The sequence below is a fragment of the Mytilus californianus genome, unplaced genomic scaffold, assembly GCF_021869535.1.
Source record: "Mytilus californianus isolate M0D057914Y unplaced genomic scaffold, xbMytCali1.0.p SCAF_12, whole genome shotgun sequence".
NCBI lineage: Eukaryota > Metazoa > Mollusca > Bivalvia > Mytilida > Mytilidae > Mytilus > Mytilus californianus.
In genome coordinates this window covers 8610224-8634418 of record NW_026262604.1, presented here as the reverse complement: position 1 = coordinate 8634418, position 24195 = coordinate 8610224, and the positions used below count along the sequence as shown (strand labels likewise).

The window sequence follows — 24195 nt, the reverse complement described above, 5'->3', positions numbered from 1 at the left end:
ACATAAGAGTATAATTTGTGATATTTGATATATAGTGTTGTATTTTTTGCAGCAACTATTCCAAAACAGGAGAACAGCTGGATTTTAGGGAATGTTTTCTACACTGGATTCTATAGAATTAATTATGAACTCTCCATGTGGCAGTCTCTTGCAGCTCAACTTAATAGAGATCACACTGTAAGTTTCAGTACTGCTTTTGCAACTACCTCAATATCTTTTGTAATTATTTTAAAATAAGGAAATGTGGTATGTTAACCAGAAAGACAACTGTTAATAGATTCCAAATGACGTGGATTTAAGCAGTCACAGGTCATCTTACGGCCTTCAACAATGATCAAAAACCTTACCGTAAAGTCAGATGTTAAAGGTTCCGATGGGATAAAATATGAAACCATTCAAACGAAAAATCCATTGACCTGAATAAAAACAAAACAATAGACAAAACCTTAATTGAACAGATAGCAACCAACGACAACTATCAGCATACAGGCATATAAAGAGTGTGGCGGGGTTTAAGGAAGTTCGCTTGTCATGTTTTGGGATTTTTGTCAGATTTTCGGAATCCTCTGGTTTTATCCATGTAGTGCCATTAAAAATTTTGCCCACTAACCCCTACTTTTCTTTTCATAATTTGATTACATATGGTTTCAAAAGTCATATTTGAAAATCTTATAAAAACCTTGTTATTTTTTCATAGTTTTTGAAAGAAAATGCTGCCAATGTTAATTTTGTGAAAAATCTATAGAGAATCACTTCCCGCCAAATTTTCAATGGCTTATATCTCAAAAACAAGCACACGGACCCTTCATTTTTTCTGTTTTTTTTAGTTCCTTTATTCATAAACTTTCAATTTACAACAGTCTTTTAAAAAGCTCTATTTGAAACAGAGGAGCGAACATCCTTAAATGTTTTGAGGGAAAGCACTCTCTTAACCTGGGACAATGGTTCATACATATGGTCTATATTTCTACTGTAAATTTATGAATTGAATTTTATTTTTTTGTAAATCTAAAGCTTTAAAAAATAGAAGCGATATCGCAGATCGCAAATTAAAAAATAATAGCTCTTCATTTATGCGAAATTTGCTGCATCACTTGCATCATGATTGCATACATTTTGCATCATATATGCATGATCTTTTCAACATGCGCTTTGATACAGTATACAGTCGTCTGCTCGATAATTTTACCGACTGTGTCTTATTCCCTTTAGGAGTTTATGCGATTCCATAAGTTTTTGTTACCTTGATTTGTATATTCTTGATCGATAAAGGTTATGTTAAATAATTCTGCAATTATTTAAGTTTCCAACTCATGGCGTTCCTTAACAGATACACAGAGAACTCGGCATCAAACTTGTCTCTCGAATTTATCCGTTCGTTTTAGTTCTCCGACAATATATAGACTTTTGGCGAATTCTTTTAGTTTTGTATAGTTGTTAATTGTTCTCTCCAACATACACGTATCGTGTTTTGTTTGATATAGAGATAAACAATACTTTCATTACTTATTTAGTTCAAAGTTTACAGATATAAATCAGATGAACAATTTTCTCTCCTTTGGTACGTCAGACGCGTGTTTTGTCTATATAACACTTATCAGTGGCGCTCAAATAAAACAGTTGGGTGGCCAGGAACAATTACGAAGTTAGAGAGCATTCAAAAACTAAAAATTCGAAAAATGTTGTACCAAATGCGACTATGGCAATTTTATTTCTGGGAGTAAGAAAGCCTGAGTGTTTCGAATAATTCAACATTTTATCACAGTAGATTTACAGAAAATGAACACATCAATGATATTTCATGTCAGGACAAAACTGCTGACTACTGGACTGGTGAAAACCTCGGGAACGAAACGTCCACCAGCAGTGGCATTAATCAATGGCTTGTAAAAACTCTTGAAAGATGACAGGCCTATAATTTGGTACACCAGACGCACACAACACATATTTAGGGTTTTATTTTCCTAAAGATAATTCATTTTATATTGTAGGTATTTCCTGAATCCAATAGAGCTGGTCTGATTGGAGATGCTTTAAACCTTGCAAGGTAATACCAACAATTTATACTGTTCACTCTGTAGCCAGTGCTTTGGTGCTGATATGATTAAGTTGATGTTTTGATATTGTTGATATTCTGGTTATACATAACAATAGTTTTCACTAAGCAGACACTGGAGAACATTACGGAAACCCCACATTATGCGACTGTTTCTGTGCTAGTGTTTATTTCAATGCTTCAAGACGTATTATATGCTTTTGGCTCATTTAAAACGTTCCATATCAAGTACCAAGTCAGATTTTCTATTCGTTTGATGTGTATGAGGTTTTGATTTTTCCTTGGTATCTTTGTTATTTTAGTTTTTTCAAGTGCGCGTATTGAATTTTATCCACAAAAAACTACTATTAATAAGTTCAGATTATTAGTATTCATTTCTTAAAATGCACCAATATAAAGAATTTTTTAAAAATATTTATAAATATACATATTCGAAATCGTTTTATTTGCTTTTAGCTTATATTGCTTGAAATTTGGGAGAATATATCACAGGGAATAAAACCATAAGTAAAAGAAAGACAAATGCAAAAACAAACAATCAACAAAACATAACAAAATAATAGACAACAATTAGTAAAAAAAATTTTCAGGTGAAGACATAAATTATATCCGGATTAATGAAAATCTGTGTACCAACACAACTAACCATAACATATGTTCTGTACTAATATTAAGGAGGCCTGGTTAGGTGCCGGTACTTGGTGTTTCTATCAACAAATGTATATATGTTAATAAAATTTTGTTTTAAGAAAAAAAAAATGGGTAGCAGTAGTTAACTGATGTTTTTAATCCGTAAAACCATTTGGAATACACCAGGAGAAAACAAATGAGGAAAACTCCAAACTCACGAACAGATAAATTGTACCTTGCTGTGCATTTATTGTTCTGCATTCGAATCCAAGTTTATTAAACATGTAACGATGTGACTTTAACAAATAAATAAAATAAAATAAACCAGGGTGAACGTTGTTGCTGAAAACAACGGATAGAGAGTTTTATTATATGATTTATTCTCCCTTATCTATAATTTTATCTTTTTTCCTTAGGGCCCAAACTATTGACTATGAGGTTGCATTAAACATGACAACTTACCTAAAGAATGAATAGAAATACGTACCATGGAGAGCCTTTGTAGATTCAATAGAATTTATCAAAGGAATGATTTCAAAGCAGGGTTCATATGTTTTATTAAGGGTAAGATATACAAGGCCTTTCAGAGACACTTTTATTATATAAGATAAAACAAATTGTTCCTTGTAATCGGTGCTTAAATGCAATGCATGGTGTATCAGATTTACCGTCGTAAACAATGTGATCTTTATAATTTGGACTGTCAGGTAATTGTGAGCTAAAATGATCTTGAATAAATCCATGTAATAAATAAGACACAATTGAGTTAATTGTTAGTGCGTTAACAATAAGCATCTACTGATATGCATCCATCACGCTTTTCAAAAGTGACACCCTGTAAAATTTCTCAGAACAAGGAAAATGACAAAACCAGATGCAATGTCCGGTTGATATGTTAGATAAGTTTGTTACTAGTAATTGTGAACATGAGACACTGAGACACAAAATAAACACCTAATGCTTCAAAAGTAACTTAAATGGTTAAGTAGGTAATTGATTCTATATGATTCTATATTTGAGAAATATCTTCATGACCTGGTGGCACCTGTATTTGACACTGTAGGAACATCAACGTCTGGAACTCTGCCAGAACAGTGAGTTATTGCTAGTCTAAACTTTATTGTAATTTGCCCATGAACAAATTCATTGCATAAACGCAAAACTGTACAAGAAGCAAAGCAATGTGGCATAAGCCAAAGGGCAGTGTTTTCGAGGGGTAACAATCTGTTCTATATAAAAATAAGGATATGTGGTATGATTGCCATCACCATCTCAGCTACAAATATGTGTTATTCAAATTACTAAACTTGTTTTGTCATTATTGTCTTTTAAATTCTAGATTGAAAATAATTTAGTATGACTTCATGTACATAACAACGTCAAGGTGTCTAGAAACTTAACAAACTTTAAAGTGAAGCAAGACATATTTTCTTATTGACAGTCTATGAAAAAACCTGCAACCGAAACGTAACATTATAGAGATGAATTCATTTCATTGTCCCTTAAAATTTCGAAAGTATAGAAAATATATATGTTCGAAGTTGTGTCAAATGTTATAACCTTTTTTGTCTGGAGTTTTCAGATTTCTTTTTAAAAAAGCAAGTTACTAATGAATTTTTAACAAAATATAAGAAATAACGTAATGCTACAAACAGCATGTGGTGTTGTTAAAGCTATTAATTATGCCAAGGAAATGTTTAGGAAGTGGAAGACAGAAGGTATTAAGTAAGTATAAATTTGTGAAATTTTCTTGCTGAACTAGCAAAAATACAAACAATGCCTCTTTTTTTTTGCACTAGATGCGCATTTCGACAGTTAATGTCTCTTCGGTAATGCTGAATGCCAAAATATTTAAAAGTCCAAAACATAATACAAACGTTGAAGAGCAGGTAAGACCGAAAAGGACCAAACCCAGACAATCATAATTTAATTATATATTATTTTGATTCGAATAATGTGGACTTAACCTTATCTATAAAAAATCGGTTAGGTGTACTAATATATGACCTCTGTTCACAGTTTTGTTAATGCATTCTCCCAATTATTAATAAAAAAGGCAAATATAAATGTAATGTTTATGTTTTAGTATAACCAATGTAGACTTGGAATTGGAAAAAATGCATGTGAAACATGTTAAAATTCACTTTAAATTGGAAAAAATGCATACACTTACCCTGTTGAAACACCCGGTCTTGCTCCTTTTTAGAGCTTATGTGATTTCCTCAAGTTCTTGATTTGTCTCTTCTTAATCGATTTACGAGATTTCGACATCGTTATTACCTTATTGTTGACATGTAATTCATACATTTTACATCTAGGCATTTTAGTAACTACTTAAGAATGTAATTTTTGCATAAAATATACGTTTGTTACTAGCTTTTAGAAACAAGCTGCTAAAGAAGGGTCTTCAGTAATCCTTTGAATATAGGTTCCGTGGTAAAAAAAGAAATGCAATACCAAGGTGACAGTCAACAGCAAAAGTCGAAGAAAACCCCACAATACCATAACCAAAATGATAAAATCGGGAAAAAATCAACAGTTTAGATATGCTTATAATCATAAGTGTTACGTTTTAAACAGGGAGTAAACAAAAACAATGGTATGTTCATTTTTACTTAACAAAAGGGAAAAAGATTATTGTTCTTCGCACATTCTCAAAAACAATCTAATGTGACCTAAGGGGTATTTATAACACTTGTGTATTTAATTGAAAGGTTACCATCTCAGTATTCATTGGTTATATACACTGTTGGAGTCGGAGAAGGCAGTGTTGAGGAATGGGATCACTAGTAACTCGAATTTAGCTTGAACGGACAAAAACGCAGTAACGGCATTTAAAAAAAATAAATAAAAAAAGAATAAAGATTGACAAAAAATAAAAATTATTTTTAATGCATTTCAATCCATATCAAATCATTTTAGTACCAGTCAAATAGTTTCCCTTGCGGTCATTCAAATTAATTTGAGATGTGGTTAAACTGCGTCAAACTAATTAGCCACGCCCCCGTTAAACGGAATCAAACTGATGTTAAGTCCTTTTAAACTTTAAAGTGTCCGCCTTTTTGTAAGGTAAATCACTGAAGCAGAACAGCATCCTCGTGTATCTATAATTAATCCGCTCCGAGCGTTATCGATTTAAGATATTTTACTGGTGGTTAGTTTTATATATGTTTTCCAATATTTATGTTAAACGTAATGTTTTATATGTATATTGGAATGTATAATGTTATACAAGTGGTGAGACTTTAATAAAAAAAATTGAATCTGAATATAAACATGCTTCACAATTAAGATAAACGAATGAACAATAGATATATAACTAAATTTATAAATATTGATGCACGATTTAAAAAGCACAAAGTGTTAGTCTGTTAAAAATAAAATAGCTCTTTATATCAAATTATTCGTTTTCAATATTGCTTACTAATATGAAAACTCGTGGCATGTAAGTAAGGTATGGTCTTTTAAATATATCTGCGAAAAAACAAAAACCGGAAAGATAATAAGAAGGTCGTAATTGTGCTCATTACAAACCTAGAAGTGAAAGATGTTTTTTTAATCAATAGACGATAAGTTTTAATAGATTCATATTATATTTTCGGTAAGAAAAAAACATTAACATGTATACCGACATTTAAAATAGCTTGTAATTAAAAACATTTTTTTGTTAAATAATAAAATTGATCTAGATGAGCTTGACATTTGTTGAATTCATTTAGTAAACAGTTTCGTCTTGCTAAAGCTTGTAATTAAAGTAACAGCTCAATGAACTTTTAAACCTGTGTAAAATTGTAATACCGGTCACTGGTTAAAAATGTGTGTTATTTGTGTAAAAGCAGCAAACGACAAATGAAATTTGAAGTGGGTTTACGAAGGGATTATCGTTATGTCCGCATGTAAAATAATTCCTACAAGAAATGAACATTTGACGAACTGGACTGGCTATTAAGCTCTCGCACGGTCGGCCCTGGCCCAAAAGGAATATTTAAAAAAAAACCCTTATTTTTATATTTGCGGCATTCAAAAACGTTTTTAAGACCAAAAGGTAACTTAAACATTGTTAAGCACGTCGGATAAAATGTTTCTGTCATATAATTGTGTAAGGCATATTTTAGCGGTAATGCATATTTTAGCGGTAATTACTAGATAAAAAAAAATAATTGGCTATTCTAACTTCCCAAGTTTAATCTAGGTGCTCTCGTAGGCCACGTTTAATATTCAAATAAATTTCATTGGTCGGGATTGCATAATGTGTTATATGAAATTATCTTGAAAATAATAGCGGGAAAGGGCTGTTAAAGTGCAAGAAGCAAACTCTTTTTCTTTTTGCGGAAACGTGAACGAAGGAACGTGCTACAAATAAAGACCTGCGATTGTTTGTCAATAACTCAAATTTACAAAATAGTAAAATATAACTAGTGATCAATGTCAAAATTATTGGAAGTTTTGTGATCATGACATCACCTATGTTATGTAGTATAAATACTCGAATTTGTCAATTATACCACATCTTCTTATTTGTATATTAATCATGCCAAAATACGAAAATGGAACGAATATAGTGACGTATTGTGTCAATGCATGACGATATCAAAGTCGCGTACATATACGAAGAGAAGATGTGATAAAGACGTAAAAGGGACAGCAACTCAACCACACAACATACCAGAATGTGTACAGTTAGCTCTTGTGTGCATCCTTTCCTTAGGATTTGACTTTAAAAGATATTACTACTTTTGCCTGAACATACCGGAGTTGTACTATTTTCTCGGAAAAGTAAGGTATTTATTTCCGAGAGCGTAGACTTTAATTGTGGAAACGTATTCTTTTTCCCGGGAAAGAAATGCCAAATTTTATATGAGCAGTGTATTTGTTTCAATGTCAGTATATAAAGCATTAACTAGTGTTAATGTCTATGGATGCATTATGTACAGCTGCATACTAATTGAGAGATCGTCCTTTTTGATGTTCTTCGTGTGGAAATTATTCTTCCTTCAGCATGCATCTTTACTTTGTTCCTCTAATGAGATCCTCGTTTACCCTTACATTATAATAGTTTGTGGACCCGTATGTATTTAGGGAATGGCACTCTCCGTGTATCGTACGTAAAAAAAACCAACTTATTTTTTTTTATTCTTTTTTAGGGATGCATCCAATTGCACCTTTTCATTTGAAATATATTTCCGTGACGTATCCTCAAAAGATTAGTCACTTCAATAAAAAAAATGTAAGCGAAAATGAAACCTCTTCTCGCATGTTGCACTTTGTGTAATTGTTCTCTTCGACAAAATTAAATATAAAGAAGCCACGATTTGGTTCCTGAATGGATATTTTTTAAAACCCGGGGCCTAGTGCTAGGTAAAGCCTATCTCTTGATAAAGTTTCTTAAATTCGGCAAATTTTAGAGACCGACCGTGCGAGGGCTCAGTCTGTATAGCGATTCAAGGTCGTTAAAACTTTGATCATCCTTGTAGAGATTTTTTGAAAATACGATGGTTGATGCCTTTTTCGAAACTAAAACATGATCAAATATAATTGGTGGCCTTCTGTTTTCATGTTGTTGTCTCTTTTACATATTCCCCATTTCCATTCTTAATTTTAGATAAAGTAAAAAATTATGATAAAAAAATGTATTCTTGTTGTCAGATCAAAATACATTTAACAAGCCAGTGCGATAAAATTCCATTCGTTACTATTACGTAAAATATATATCACGATATCTCAGTAGCATGGGTTCGAATCCCGGCGAGGGAAGAACAAAAAATTTGCGAAAGCAAATTTACAGATCTAACATTGTTGGGTTGATGTTTAGACGAGTTGTATATATATATATAATAAGTCATGTGTCCAAGTGAGAAATAACTAAATGTGGTTTGTATATCAGGGGAGAATTGACAACGGGTGGTATGAATACTAAAATGTTTATCGTCTTCCATTATACATGACGTTGTGGATGAAAATTATTGACAAAAGAATAAAGAAAACAGAAAATAACCAGACAAATACATAGAAAAGAAAATGATGAGGTTCTAGAATACATGGAATATAGAATGATCGGCAAAAGGTATAACGAATAGAAAAAATTGGAGGGGTCCTGATCCCGAAATCCCGGGCTTAAAAACATGAAATCCCGAAGTCCCGAATTTAAAAAAAAAGTTAAATCCCGACATCCCGAAATTCGAAAAAACCTTGACCGTTTAGAATCCACTTTGTATACTGATTAAACATGTAAAATTGAAGATGAGAAACATATTATATTAGACTGTCCTTTATATACAGATTTACGTGAATGTTTATTTTATGAAGTTAAAAGAAGTAAGGGTGATTTTAATATTTTATCTGATGATGATAAGTTTATACATCTTTTTAAAAGTACTGTTTTTGGTGTGGTTGACAAGACCTGCTGTAATATTCTAAGTAAAAGAAATTGTTTTTTTTTTTATGCTTGATTGATAGTGATGTTTTTGCAGACCTGAAATATTTTATAAACATGATAAATGCAGTTATATGGTGCTTTTTGTATTTCTGTCTGTTATATTTTTTACTTCTATGTAATATCGTATTTTCTACTCTTATTTTTAGCTCATCTTGCGTCCGTCGTCGTTAGCTTTTACAAAAAATCTTCTCCTCTGAAATGACTGGGCCAAATTTTAGTTATAGAACGGTAATTTTGTTCAACCGAAATACTTTTAATGGGTACACATACTAGATTTACTAAGGATAAGATTATAAGAGTTTTATTTAGGAGCAAGAATATATGGTTTACATTATTTTTTAAATGCATCAGTGTTATATTAATAACATAATTAAATTTTATAATTATACAAAATACACATATGGCGGAGAATGACAATAAAAAAAAAAAACAATGACATCCGTAATAAAGGTAACTTTCATAGACGACAATTTAATATGATTATTCTCTTTTTGAAAATAATATTAACCTCTTGAAGTCTTTCTATATCACTTCTATAATCGGGTTTTGAAGAATATGTTTTACTCTCAAATGTCTATCAAGGTATAATGATAGTATGTAAACTATAGAGTTGTAAATGTGGAAATGAAATCTCAGAAGCATTTTTTTTTCTCAATTTCTATCTCAAAACAGGTTTCTTTAAAAAAAAAAACACGTTTACTAAAAGCAATTTCCTTCAAAACAAAATAAAACAAAGGCAAAGTAAACATAAAATTCAGTTTTTAATTTTTCTTTCATCAGCTTGAAATTATAACATCCTAAACCGTTAGGTTTATTCAACAACTATCATTAATTAATCAATTAGTAACGATCAAAAGACGATTGTTATTTGGATATGTTTGATTGAACTTAATAATTGGGAATTTGCAATAAGCCGTTGGTCACGTGCCGCTGATTAAAAAGTCATTTTACTTCAAAATTACAATATCTATTGATACCAAACTTTATATTTATGAGTTATATACTTATATCCATGTTCTTTGTGATCTTAAAACATCGTTATTGTGTCCTTAGTGCACTAAGAAGTCTTTTGCGATATTTCTACACACCGTTTCATTTTAAAGATACTATATAATATGTTTTTGTATTGTTTGCACATTAAACACAAACAAATCTAAACAAATAAGGAGATGCGGTATAATCTCTCGTCAAGAGACCGAATAACACAGATATTAACAACTAAGCGTTTTTTGCATCTGACGGTGACTTTTAGCTTTAGGGCAATTTAGTCACCAGAGAAAAGATATATAACCTTCTGTAGAAAAATCATTTGAAAGGTAAATATTATTAGGGTCATCCTGAAAGCTGATGAAAATACTTTAGATACACAATGTATTTCTTTTCAATTTATGCAATTCAATTTTGATACTACAAGTTTTTAAATCAGTAATATCTTACGATTCAAATTAGCGTTAGGCAAACTATAAGCAATGTGTCAGTATTTCAATTAGTTATAAGTCCTAATGAGTGACATTGGCCGATCTGAGCTGTGATACTTCTTATTTCGTTGGATTTTTAGATGATCTGTTATAATACTTAAAGTGTTTTTGACATTTGAAATAATAATAATTCGAACTTAACTATTCATTTTCTTACTAGCGTCAACAACTGGTAAATGCCAAATTTGTTGCTAATTCTTATACTAGCAAAATTAGAAGATACGGGGATGTCGTGTGACTCGTGTCTGTAGATTGAATATTAGGAAGTGATAATGAAATGATATCCTCCTGGGCCTATAAAATGTTTAATACACGTGATTTGCGTTATCGTTATATCCGAGATAGTTCATGCAAAAAGGTACAAAAAGTCTCGTTGGACTTTACAGATTACGATATTAAAGTTCGATAAAATATTTTCAAATAAACAGCTGCGCCATGAGCGCATGATACGCCCGTCGTCTTGTGTGTGAATTGTTATTCAATAATCATAAATAGTTTCTGACATACGGCCTGACATGCGAAAACCCCCTTTTTTTTTACAAAAAACTCAATATCTCTGAAATAAAATTTTGAATCAAAACCAAAAAGTATACAGATCTTTAGATTAATATAACTAAGAAGTGTGTAAAATTTTAAGCAATAATCATAAATCGTTTTTGAGATACGGCGCGACAGGTGAAAAACCCCTCCCCCTTTTTTTACAAAATACTCAATAACTCAAAAATAAAATTTTGAATCATCACTAAAAAGTATACAGATCTTAAGGTTAATATAACTAAGAAGTGTGTAAAGTTTTAAGCAATAATCATAAATTGTTTTTGAGATACGGCGCGACATGTGAAAAAAACACACACCTGTTTTAGTTACTAAGTCCCGTAACTCAGAAAGTTTAAATCTTATTTTCACCAAAAAGTATACAGATCGTTTGACCATCATAAGAAACAACTATGTTAAGTTTCATAAAATTTGGATAAGTCATTCTGATGTTACGGTGCGACATGTTTACGCCGGACAGACAGACGGACGGACGGACGGACGGACGGACGGACACCGGACATTTGTGTACCATAATACGTCCCGTCAAAAATTGACGGGCGTATAAAAACTATTTCTATCAATGTCAACATTCATAAAATTGTGAATTTATGTAGTAATCGTAGATCATCGGAATATAACGACTGAATTATTCGGGTTACACCACCTTTATATTCTGTTATTTAGTTTTTTTTTGCCTCGCTTCTTATTAACTTAGTTTCCCCATAATTCTCAAATCTGTAAACCCCATTCATATACTTATAAATGGTGGTCCCATTTATAGCCTCATACATGTAAATGATAATTGAAACAACTTGAAACAAAAACACACAAATATTAGTGTATGCATGGGCTTTTAGAGAAATATTAGTCCCCGAATTTGTTAAAATGTAGATCTTAATAAGAATATAATAGCAGTTTATCTATGATTTTACATTTATTCTTAAGTACTTCATTTCGTTAAAAAAATCTTGTTTCATTGTATCAAAAATTAAATAGATTAATTTGTTGCTGAATAATTTCACAAAAAAAAGACAATTCGAAAAAAAATATGAATATGTTTAACCTAGCCGCATTTTTGCGCCTGTCACAATTCAGGAGCCTCTGGCCTTTGTTAGTCTTGTATAATTTTAATTTTAGTTTCTTTTATATATTTCGGAGTTGAGTATGACGTCCATTATCCCCATATTCATTCCCAATTTCATTTACAAGAAAATTAAATGTGAGTACTCTATTTTGGTATGAAGACATGTTCCATATATTAATACAGCATCAACATTCTTAAAACTAATGTTTAGGCACTTGCTGATTTTCTTTGATTTTGCCGAAAATCGGTGACCCGTAAGACACGTGTCAAAGATCATATCTGATAACACTATTATCTTGAAAAAATGAAAAAATAATTATTTTGCATGAGAAAATAACCCATTAGATATGTTTGCCATAAAAATACATTGCGACTTATTATTGTTTTTTTCAACATCTATAGTTGAAAATCTTAGGTGTACATCGGTTAATTGAATGATAGAATAAAGAAATTGTTTTGTTTTTTTTTTAATAAAAAAAAAATGTTCCCCCTTTGGAGATTGGTCATTACATAAGTGTGTGCTAAAGTTTGGAGACCGAGGACTAACAGACTACGAACAGCAAAAAGTGGATACAACATTTGATATGCATGAAAGAACGTTGGACACACAATACTGATTTCACTGAAAAATTTCAACTAGCACATGATAACCTATGAATTTATTTACATACTTGAACTCTTCTAAGGAATATAATTCTGGACAAAAACGAATTTAGTATATGTTAAATGGACAATCAAACAACAGCACTCATTGATGGATACACATGCGGCTTAATTCATTTTTAAAGCACAATTTGAATGATTGATTAATGGTTGTTTAACGCATGTGGCAAACATTTCATACATGTTCAAGGCGAGAAGTCGTTTCAGAAATAGATTATGAATTATAAGGTATACAAAAATGTTAAAATGTTATCATCGTTTAGCAAATGAAATTTTCTTAGCTATTAGAATTGGTACGTCAATACTTTTCTTACAAACTTATATCTTTTGCTTTAAAATTAACACATATAAGGTTCTGATCTTATTAAAACAATGTCACTTAAGTCTCGAGAATTATTCGTGTAATTGGCCTTTTGAACTCCGCTGCATTTGTTTGCACCTGCCCTCATCTGCTGTTTAGTGGTTGTTGTTTGATTATGTATTTCAAAAGTCGAATTAATAGACCGTTAGTTTTTCCGTTTGAATGGTTCTACACTGGTCATTTTGGGGCACCTTATAGCTTGCTGTTCAGTGTTAGCCAAGACTTTGTGTTGAAGGCAGATGAGTAAAATTGTATAGTTTTACACGTATGAATTTAGTAATGACTAGCAAAGCACTATCAGACTCAAGACAAACAGTGTTCATGTATATTTGGTATCTGGTATACGAGTACGGGGCGCATTTAAAACTGTTTAAGCTAAACGAAATTTTAATTTTCCAGGCGAATTAGACCAAAAAAAAAAGATATGTTTTAATGTGAATTTTTAAAAGTTCGGGACGGAATTGGTTCAATTAAATTTGCTTAACGTACCGTGGCAAATATTATTCCATATTCTCGACGAAATTACATTTTTGATCAGACGATACCTTCATATAAATTAATGTTTGCGTACAATATCCATTGGCATTCATCAAACATGCTCATTTTGTTCCCTTTATTGGCTATTAAATAACTACCAGCTTTCTCGTTTTATTTCAAGCAAAATAATTTTTTTTTATCACAGCCACTTTTTTGTTATCTCAAGAGCTGCTGCGTGTTTACAAATAAAAAAAAAACTAATTATACTTTTCGCTGCATTTTAAAAATCTGGCATCATTAACTATAAAAAACTTAGTTTACACATGTATTTGTCATTATTTAATTTTAATGTGAATATTTGTAAGAGGTACATTTTTACTTTTTTGACTAAAATCGATAACGCTCGGAACGGTTAAACGATAGATACACTCGGATGCTGTACCGCTTGAGTGATTTACCTTACAAAAAGGCGGACACTTTAAAGTTTAAAAGGACTTAACATCAGTTTGATTCCGTTTAACGGGGGCGTGGCTAATTAGTTTGACGCAGTTTAACTACATCTCAAGTTAACTTGAATGACCGCAAGGGAATCTATTTGACTGGTATTAAAATGAATTGATATGGATTGAAATGCATTTAAATAATTTTTAATTTTTGTCAATCTTTATTCAATTTTCATTAATCTTTTTTAAATGCCGTTAATGCGTTTTTGTCCGTTCAAGCTTAATTCGAGTTACTAGTGGATTATGTCTGGAACAAGTCTAAGTCCTCAAATGTTGATGGCGAGAGGGAAATGTGGATGGACGCTCTGGCGCAATCGCAGAAACCATGGTTACTCTGGAGGTAAATCATAATAAAGGTGTATACAAATTATATGATAAGAATTGATACTAGAAAAATAAATCATTTTGAAATGACAGGAGACGCGATCCACAAAGTCCGAGGAAAGCATAAGCATTTAGTCTTGTCGAGATTTCAAGCTGTATATCCACTCTTGTTTTTAAAAATATCATTTAAGCCGATCCAGAATGATAACCTTTCTGGAAATTGTTACGTTTTTACAACGAATTATTACTGTTTATTGGTTATCACAGGTAAAAAAAAGTGCTACCTAACACTGTAAAAAAGTATTAAATATTATCATATGACCGTCGACTACATATCCTAAAATTGCCATAATCAACAAACACATGTTGAGTCCTCTTTATGTGCCCTTCCGAAGTCAAGGGCCTGTAAGTCTGGGATTGTCGTTGTGCTGTCTGTTATCTAAATTTTTGTAAATTGTTTTTACCATCAATCATGTCGTTGGTTTTTTCTTCTGAATCCTTGAATATTTTGTTATAGCGGGGTCTTATATAGCTTACTATAAAGTATAGATTTTACGTAATGAAACGAAAAACAAAGCAGTATTCTGCCATGGCGGTCGAGTAACATAAAACTTTCAGGTCAGGCCGGGTACATTGAAATAACGGTCAATTTAATAACACAAATAATCCAATAATGTGTAGTCTTGTTGTTAAAGATAATATACAAGTAAATTGACTAATCTATGATTTATTCAAAATTATATTCCAGGCTAATATTCACATTATACACAGTTCACAAAATGTATGATTCAAAGATTCATTGGTACATCACTTTCACACATCACAAACGGATTTCATTACATTCCGCATCAAAATAAGCAACAGTGTCCAATACTGTGCACACAAAAAAAACCACGCATAGTGTCCAATACTATGCGGACAAACCCATGCAACAGTCTGAGCGGACAAAATATCAAAAATACATACAGTTGAATAGTAATGTAACACAACTTTCTATGAATCTGTAAGTCCTCCCAAAATCTGCTAAAATCTATCCAGAATAACAAAATCCTTTTTAACGTTTCATATTGTATAGTTCCTTTCTCACCTTCAATTCCTCCCAAAACTGAAACAGAGGGCCCTTATATACATATTGCCACCAAAAATGCACCAACTATGCACCAAGAATTTGACCTAAATTCTACTTGTTTATCTGACCTAAATTGCCACCAAATATGCACCAAAAATGCACCAACCTATTTATACATAATAAAATTCTACTCTAACTAACACATGCTAAAAGGCTATGACCTCTATGAAATTGGATACATTACACACTACTGATAACTATGAAACAAAAATAAATTGTTAAAAGAATGAAATAAATGACTTTAACAGATAAGAGAAATATTGTCTTATTTACACTCTATCATTCCTTTCCCTCTTAATGATGACTGTCCTCAGTCATAAGTTTATTTATAAACAAAGCAGATGTGAAACACATAAATTTCTATAAGCATGGGGATTTAATTGACCACATGAAATTATCACAACACATTTCAACAGGGTAATAAAACAAATATAAAGTTCCTTAAGGTCAGCATACTGACAATTTAACAACAAAAACAAGCATTGAATGTACTTACTTAATATCAAAACAAGTTATATGAAAAATAATTCCGATAAGAAAATTATCAAGTAAATCATTAAATGAATTGTCAGCAACAAATGTTATTTTCTCTGCTAAATCACGGTAATGTTTATAAGGTGTTAGAACTGGTATAACGAGAGTTCTGTTTCTTAAAATGGTTCGGAATTTCATCTATTACAGTCATTGCCAAATGTTCAAAGTCTATTGTTTCTGGATCTACTCCTGTTGAATAGGAGACAGTGCTGTTTCTGGTTGTCTCCATACTCCCATCACTGTATGGAATATCCTTCCTTATCAGAGTCAAAATCACTGTAGTTGTGGTTGTGTCAACCACTGTTGCTTCCGGAGAAATGTCATCTTCTTCACTGTCACTAACAACAATACAGTTTGTATCAAGAGGAGTTTCAGACTCCAACTCTTCTGCAATAAGTCCTAAATCATGTTGTAAACCGATTAATTCATCTTCAGAAAGTTCATCTGGAGTTTTACATGTTGTCACACTGAAATCCTCTGAGGACGCAATTGAGTCCAAATCAGCATTTAGTTCTTGTTCTTCTGAGGTCACATTATAAACACCATCACTAGGCAAATTTTTAGAATAAGATTGGTTTGAAATTTCATCAAAGTCAAATTCATCCTCTGATATATCGGAATAATCATCAACTTTAATCACTTAAATTTATTTCGTTTAAATCTTCCTTGGAAACACATTTAACTACCACAGATTTCACTTTTTCCATTTGCGTCCCATAATTATATACTTAGAATACAGTAAAAAAAAACACTTACAGTTCAGGAATATTCACATAAATCCAAATGAAACACTATAAAGTTATCCATATTTTGAAATATTCAAAGTCACAACTTTATCTTGGATCCCACTTCTGACACCAAAAATGCCATGGCGGTCGAGTAACATAAAACTTTCAGGTCAGGCCGGGTACATTGAAATAACGGTCAATTTAATAACACAAATAATCCAATAATGTGTAGTCTTGTTGTTAAAGATAATATACAAGTAAATTGACTAATCTATGATTTATTCAAAATTATATTCCAGGCTAATATTCACATTATACACAGTTCACAAAATGTATGATTCAAAGATTCATTGGTACATCACTTTCACACATCACAAACGGATTTCATTACATTCCGCATCAAAATAAGCAACAGTGTCCAATACTGTGCACACAAAAAAAACCACGCATAGTGTCCAATACTATGCGGACAAACCCATGCAACAGTCTGAGCGGACAAAATATCAAAAATACATACAGTTGAATAGTAATGTAACACAACTTTCTATGAATCTGTAAGTCCTCCCAAAATCTGCTAAAATCTATCCAGAATAACAAAATCCTTTTTAACGTTTCATATTGTATAGTTCCTTTCTCACCTTCAATTCCTCCCAAAACTGAAACAGAGGGCCCTTATATACATATTGCCACCAAAAATGCACCAACTATGCACCAAGAATTTGACCTAAATTCTACTTGTTTATCTGACCTAAATTGCCACCAAATATGCACCAAAAATGCACCAACCTATTTATACATAATAAAATTCTACTCTAACTAACACATGCTAAAAGGCTATGACCTCTATGAAATTGGATACATTACACACTACTGATAACTATTAAACAAAAATAAATTGATAAAAGAATGAAATAAATGACTTTACCAGATAAGAGAAATATTGTCTTATTTACACTCTATCATTTCCATCAGTCCAGACCAAAGTGGTCGTTCAATAAAAATGTACTAGTGTGAATAAAAAAGATCTCGGGAATATTGTAGTCATCAATTCAACGACACAACAAGTGTCCACATGACAAAATGCGATTTTCAAAAATGAAAGGTGTCTACACGTATGCCAATCTCTAAATTAAACCAAGCTGTCCTATACTCCAATATTGGTTACTCTTCAGAGTAAAACAATAAACAATATAGGAAGATAGTGATATAAATACTGTATATATAGATTTTTGTTTTTCATATTTAGTTCCGGATGTATATGTACACACTCACATGTACATCTTCAGTTTTTAATTAATTTTGTTTTTTCGAGAACATTCTGGATTACAGATCAAACATTTTGTTGTCTAAGAAATATTTGTCGACACGATATAATTTCATCTTATTTGTAATAGGTTACCTTTTGCAAGTATTGTTGTGGATTTTTCATGTTTATTATAGTTGTAGAATTTTTGATTTAGATAAACAATATCCTCTGACAATCTTACCATATATAATTTCATTCTTACAAATTCTTATTAACCTGGAAAGATAGTAGACATTGTATAAAAAATGCATCAAATAATCGACAATTATCAATAAATCCTTCCTGAAATTATTAAACGTGTTGTTTTCAATTTTTTACATCACTGGGTCGATACCTCTGCTGGTGGACTATCAGTCCCCGAGGGTATCATCAGCTCAGTAGTCAGTTCTTCGGTACTGATATGATTTATAACAAACCTTTCTAAAATTGTCCGTTTATAAATTTTGAAATTATAAAGAAACTGAGGTTTCAACTCCCTCAGGCAAAGTTGACCTTAGATGAATTTGGCTATTTGTTTTATGTATTTTTGTCATATAGCTCAACTGTTTCGGTACTTATACATCCCTCGGATTTCAAATGTTTGGCTTTGAGCGTTCCTGATGAAGGTAAATCCAGAAAAGCGCTTCGGGCGCATGAAATTATTAAACGTGTTGTTTTCAATTTTTTACCTTTTATGACAGATATGCTAACTGGATATTTGATAGTTCAAAAATAAAAATGCAGGATGTTCGGCTTGTTGTCAGCTACTTTGCCGAGCATCCACTTGGTGGAATGATAGCATTGCATTTGCTGATGACGAAATGGGAAAGGCTTAATGAACAGTAAGTGTAGAGTAAAATAACAAGATAACCGAACTCCATAGAAAATTCAATACAGAAAGTCCCTTAACAAATGGCAATATCAAAAGCTCAAACACATCATACGAATGGAAATCAATTGTCATATTCATGAATTGGTACAGGCATACTTTTTCTTGTGACAAGAAAATGTCAGCATTTTTTTTAATAAAAATATTAGAAAAGAGAAATAGTTCATTTACTGAACAGCAAAACTTTTTCACAAAGTATTTCTAATTTTAACATTCTTTTATTCTTGCCCATAAGATTTCTTCTGTGTGATTTCAACGTGTGCAAGTCCTGGAAGTGATAGATCACGATGTTGTATTGTATTCATTCAAATCACTTCCATGTGGCATATTCATTTTGGACGATTACATGATTTTCCAGTTTAGTACAAAGCAAGGAAACACTTTTATAATGTTGTTTCCGGGACCTGTCAATATTTCAATTGTACGTTTGTGTCAATAGCTTTAAGGTTATAATACTTAAAAGCGGTTAACATAAGAAGTATTGTTCTATTTTTGCACATTGTTTATTGTTAACGAATACACCCCAACTGATATTTAAAAGACTATAATTGATACTGTTACTCTGACAAAAGAACAATGTTAAAATTATAAATCATTCCAATTACTTAGAAAAATATTTGACCCTGTATATATCATTTGTAGTTGAAAAGTCAGTAGGAAATTAATCTTATTGAAGAAGATGTAATCAAGAAAGTAAATACAAACAGATGTTCATTAACAGTTTTTAAAACAGGTGAAGGAGAATATATGTAGCTTGCTGTTCTGTGTAAGCCAAGGCACAGTGTTGACGGCCGTACTTTGACCTATATTGGTTTACTTTTTACAAATTGTGCCTTGGATGGAGAGTTGTCTCATTGGCACTCATACCACATCTTCTTACATCTATGTATCATTAAAATCATAAATTCCCTATTCTTTAATTGAATGGCGATAACTACGTGTGTAAGGCCGTGCTTCGGTTTGAATTTGATGATGTAATACAAATCCATAGATACATTTTTTTTTTGTTAGGTTTGGTGGAGATAATTTTCTTTTGCGAGAAACAATTGGTGAGGTTACTCAGTATGTGAATACGGAATTTGAATACGTGTAAGTATGCTATATATATTTGTGGAATCACACAATCACAAACACCAGACTCAAAGGTTCTACAATATGCAAGGTTTATACCCTCGTTTTTTCTTCCAGAATCTCAAATCGATCTTAAATTGAATGGTGGGAAAAAAAGAAAGTGATTGTCATATCTATATAGACATTTAATTTGGTTCAAAATCAAAGTGCTTGTATCTTTTAAGACTGGTAAATTATAGCAAATGATAATGTAAGATTCATTATTTTCGAAATTGATTTTACATTGGTTTTGCTCTTTGTTAGAAGCCGTAAATTGACATCTAGTTATTAACTTCAATGTCATGTTGGTCTCTTGTGGAGAGAGAATAATTGGCAATCATACCACATATTTTCATATCTAACTTTTTTCAATCGAAACCTTTCATAGCAATATTGAATATAAGTATAAGTATGTTTAAATTCAGTACTGATATACATGCCCTAGTAACCATGTGGACTTAAAATCAACTGGCAGAAGTATCATCTAGGCTGAAACCATAAATATCATATCACATGCTTGAAGTGGTTTAAGCTGTATCATTTCCGTAACTTACGAAGACCAACAAACTATTTTAGATTTCATATATTTTTTTAGCTTGAGAGACTCTTCCGAGATAAACCACCAAAGGTTGCAAAGAAGGGGGCAGAGAATGCATTAGCCCTAATGAGGTAATTATTGAATTATTTATTAAAAATAAGATTAACTGTTTCACTCATATGTACAACACATGATTACCGAGGAGAAAACGAAACGTAAATCAATGACATATTGCATTGCTTTTTCTTAATATAGTTGAATGGTCAAATGAGAAACAGATAAACATCTGGACTGCCTTTGATGAATAACATTTAGTCCCTATTTAATACTTGTTATCTATCAAAGAATAAAATTGAACAAAATACGATATTTCATGAATATAATCGTTAGGTTAAAACCAATCATTTCCACAAAGTGCGTCAAATGCAGCATCTTAGTAAAACAGTGTTTTGTCAAAGTCATTTGTGCTAATGAGTCATTACAACTATATAAAATGAGGCAAAGAATACCAAAGGAACATTTCAACATATCTAGAATTTAGAAGAGACAAATAAATATATTTTTCTGAAAATTCTAAATAACAATTGTGAAATAATATATGAAATAAGCTTAGAATTACTTATTTGTTTTCCTGTTACAAGGCATATGCTTAATTCTTCGCCAAGTAGGATATATATTTGTAAATAAAAAATTAACATTATTAATTTTACTTATAGAGCAAACATAAAGTGGATGGAATTGAATTATACTACAATCACAAACTGGTTACGGGATCATGTGGTTTGAATGATTTAAAATTGTTGGACTTTCATTTGATCATGATGAGAAATAGTATCTGACAAAAATGGCCAGTGATTTGCACACAGTGAAATATTAAAAACTACAAAAAGATGTATCAATTGTTAATTGTATATGTATATATTGTGAATTGATGTTAAAATTTGTTTGTAATATTTCTTTTATCTAATAAAATCACTCAATGTTTTACCGTTATGAAGAGGCAATAAAACCAGAAAAAAATTCCTGATCATGTTCGTAAAATTATTTTTTAGCTTAATGGCACATCCTTATTATTAATTATTTTGCTGTATTGATATGGTTGCATTTTAAAAATTTCGTAATACCCATACACATAGCTTCAGAAAAGGTCATAAACCTTTAGTCAAATTTCGTATAATAAGTATTAATGTATATGCTTTTATAGGAATGCATTTAATTAATTTTTTCTTAAAGGGAGCGTGCGAATTATTTGTTACTAACATTTGTTCGATGCTACTGTTAGTTGATTGTGGGTCTACATAGTAACAATATACCCAGTGTACAGGAACATTTGTGCACATTAATTTCACGTTAATTTGACGTTTACCTCGCGTGAATTTCAAATTAAAAGGTAGAGAAAACATAATGGTTTATGATTTGACAAACATTTTCAAAATGCAATTGATGTGACTGCATTTGGCTGTAAACCAAGTGGTATAATTGTCTATTTGTTTATTCTGGATTGAAATACATCTATATCTAGATTGTATAATCCGTTTTAAATTAACAAAAAACAGATTGATTTTTTTTTCATTCTGTTGAGTCGCTTAAATGTCTTGATATATAGTCAGCTTTCACATTATTTTCCCCCCAATAGGAACAGCGGAAATATAAATAGTTTGACCTTCCCTATATAACTAAATATCCAAAATTTATTTTAAAACGGAAACAATTGACCCATCTTCCTATTGTCTGTCCTGATAAAAAGGTGTAAATTGTTTAAATCTTTACATAAACTATGTAAAGTATATTTGACAGCTTTCAGTTCAATATATATTTTCATAATAAAATTGAGAATGGAATGGGGAATGTGTCAAAGTGACAATAACCCGACCAAAGAGTAGAAAACAGCTCAAGGCCACACATAGGCCTTCAACACACCGATAAAACCCTGCACACGGAGGTGGGGTTCAGCTGGCCCCTAAACCAAACTGTGTCCTAGTTCAGTGAAAATGGACGTCACACTAAACTCCGAAACATATAAATGAAGTACAATTAAAAAGAAATACAAGACTAACAAAGGCCACAGGCTCCTGACATGGGACAGGCGCAAAAATTCATAGTCCGATGTCAGAAAAGGTAACAGAAGAAACTAAGCAAAGTGACAATGATACATAAATTAACATAGGACTACTAGCAATTACTGATATGTCAACTCTAGACCTCAGTTAAACTTATTGAAAAAGTATATCTTCATTATATGAAAATCAAGCATAATCCCTCCTGTTAGGGGTTTAGTATCATACCATCATAAAATATATGAGAAGAACACAATCCGTATCATGCCGACAACTGATTATAGATTAAATGTGTTTACTTCCGATGCAAAGACCCTATAGGTGAATCAATAGTAATTCCAAAATATGCCATCTTTAATGACCTGTTAACAGTATCGCAACTTTTATATCGAATAAGTCTGTTAAAAGGTTTAGTAAGATTTTGATGTAAATGACGACATTTTTGTACCTTGTATAGAATATTACCATAAAAGATTGAATGTGAAATACATGAACGTATAAGATGTCTGCATGTTGATTTTTATTAACGAATGATGTCCTTGTATCGATGATAAAATTTAGTAAATGTTTGACTAGTTTGTGATATCGGAAACCCTGGTGTTATATTTTTTTTTCGGTAATACAGATAATTATTTTGTTAAAATCAAATACGTTGTGTTATCGTAAATTTTGGTATCAACCTTCCCGTTAAAGATATAGATATCAAGATCCAGGAAAGGGCAGTGTGCATTGTTAGTATTAGTTTTATTTATAGTCAGTTCAGCAGGATAAATCTATTTAGTGTATATACTGAAGTCGTCATTACTGAGAGCCAATATATCATTCAAATATCTAAAAGTGTTATTTAATTTTTGTGTTACATGTTGTTTTGATGTGTCTTTGCTGAATTTAGTCATAAAGTGTATCTCATAACAATACATGAACAGCGCCGCAATAAGTGGTGCACAGTTATTCCCCATTGGTATCACGATAACTTTACGATATACGGATTCTACAATTGCAAACAAAAAATGTAATCTAGAAGAAATTAAAGTGCAGTTATCGTATCAAAGCAAATATATTGATATATTTTTGTAGCCAACAACCTCCTGTTGTTTTACCATTAAATTTACAACCCAGCAAAATGTGGATGCACCAGTTTCTAAATTAACTGGAACACTATCTTGTCTTTAACCTGTGCAAATAGGTAAATTTTGGTTAAAAAAATACGATAAGAAATTTGCAGATTAACTTTTCTTGTGTAGATGTTCTGACCTTTCAGGTCTTGAGATCAAAAACCTACCACATTATTACAAAAGCGCTTTACAATCGTGGTCAAAATTGACAAGTATCACACAGGGTATATTTAACGAAATGGAAGTAAAGAAACAGCGATT

The 24195-nt window shown here is 31.5% G+C and overlaps 1 pseudogene; it reads left to right on the top strand.

Moving 5' to 3' along the window:
- The window catches only part of LOC127722267 (aminopeptidase Ey-like), a 28630-nt pseudogene extending 4638 nt beyond the window's left edge, over positions 1-23992 (top strand).
- Positions 23993-24195: the final 203 nt, after the last annotated feature.